At 40.2% G+C, this 1,357-nt stretch overlaps 1 pseudogene; it reads left to right on the top strand.

The window, feature by feature from the left end:
* The first annotated feature begins 457 nt into the window (after window positions 1-457).
* On the top strand, window positions 458-1,357 carry LOC127664431 (putative vomeronasal receptor-like protein 4; annotated as a pseudogene).

Genomic DNA, 1,357 nt, shown 5'->3' with positions numbered 1-1,357 from the left:
AGTTCAGTATCATTTGAGTGATGGTTGAATATGGAATAGAGAAGAGGATCAGGACAAATCCCAACACAGTCCAATAGCCTGAGGTCACACTGGGTGACATGAATGAAAAGGAAGAAGGCCATCAGGCAAATACCCAAGACTGTATTGATTTGAAAATGCCAAAGTGATGCCATGCAGTAAGTTTTTCTCTGGGAAGAGCATGGTCATATGAACTTGAGGAATGAAGGATTATCATGAAAGACAGAAAACTATCAAGTTTATGTCCTGATTTTAGCCATCATCATTACCATGGGAATGAAAAACAAACTAACCAGAAAAACAATGACTGTGATCAGGTATCTTCAAGGAAAGAAACATGTATTTACATCGCTGACACCCTTATTTTCATCAGAATAAACAGAAAATCTTACAAGTGTTTCTCAAAAGATTTTCCTAGTGTTGTGCATAAAGTCAGAAGATGAATTGGAATAATATTTTCCATACAATCTTTCTTTCTCTTACTGGACCTGGAATTCTGGGATATACTCTAATATTTGTGAGACATACGCATTCCTGCCTTCGGGACTGAGAAGTAGCCTATTGACCTTATTACCATACACTTGGCATTTTCTAATATGATCACTATTTGTACAACAGGGATTAAAGATAGAACCACAGTGTTTTATTTCAGAAACTTCTTAGGAGATATCATCTGTAAAGCTGTGGTTTTTCTGTCAAGGATGGCACGGGGCCTTTCCATCTGCACCACCTGTCTCCTCAGTGTGCTCCAGGCTGTCACCATCAGTCCCAGGATCACCCTTTGGACAAAGCTCAAACCACAGACATCATGCCAAGTTCTTCCCTTTATCTTTGTCTTTTGGATCATTAATGTTCTCATAAGCTCTAACTTGCTCTCCTATATCAAAGCAAGCAGTAGCTTGCACAGGTCTGTAGCTGCAACATTCATTGCCCACTGCTATATGCTCCAATCAAGACGCATCATCAAGTGGCTTTTCCTCTCTCTCTTATGACTCTTCGTGATGTCGTCTTTCAGAGTCTGATGGGATGAAGCAGTGGGTCCATGGCTCTCCATCCATATAAGCACGACAAGCGGGTCCTCTACCTTTACAGCTCCAGGCCTGCAAACAACTCCCCTACTGAAATCAGAGCTACCTGGAGTGTTCTTATTCTAATGACCTGCTTGCTATTCTTCTACTGGGTAGATGTAATTCTATCCTTTTACCAAGGTTTCACAGTAACACGCATGTATATTTTACAAAATATTCAAGTGTTTTTTGAACTTGGTTATACTAGTTTTAGCTCATATGTCCTGATCAGCAGAGATGTCTTTGTTCTTAATGTCTTGCCTGCCCACTAA

The sequence above is a fragment of the Apodemus sylvaticus genome, chromosome 14 (assembly GCF_947179515.1).
Source record: "Apodemus sylvaticus chromosome 14, mApoSyl1.1, whole genome shotgun sequence".
Classification (NCBI taxonomy): domain Eukaryota; kingdom Metazoa; phylum Chordata; class Mammalia; order Rodentia; family Muridae; genus Apodemus; species Apodemus sylvaticus.
This window is presented reverse-complemented; position numbering and strand designations above follow the sequence as displayed.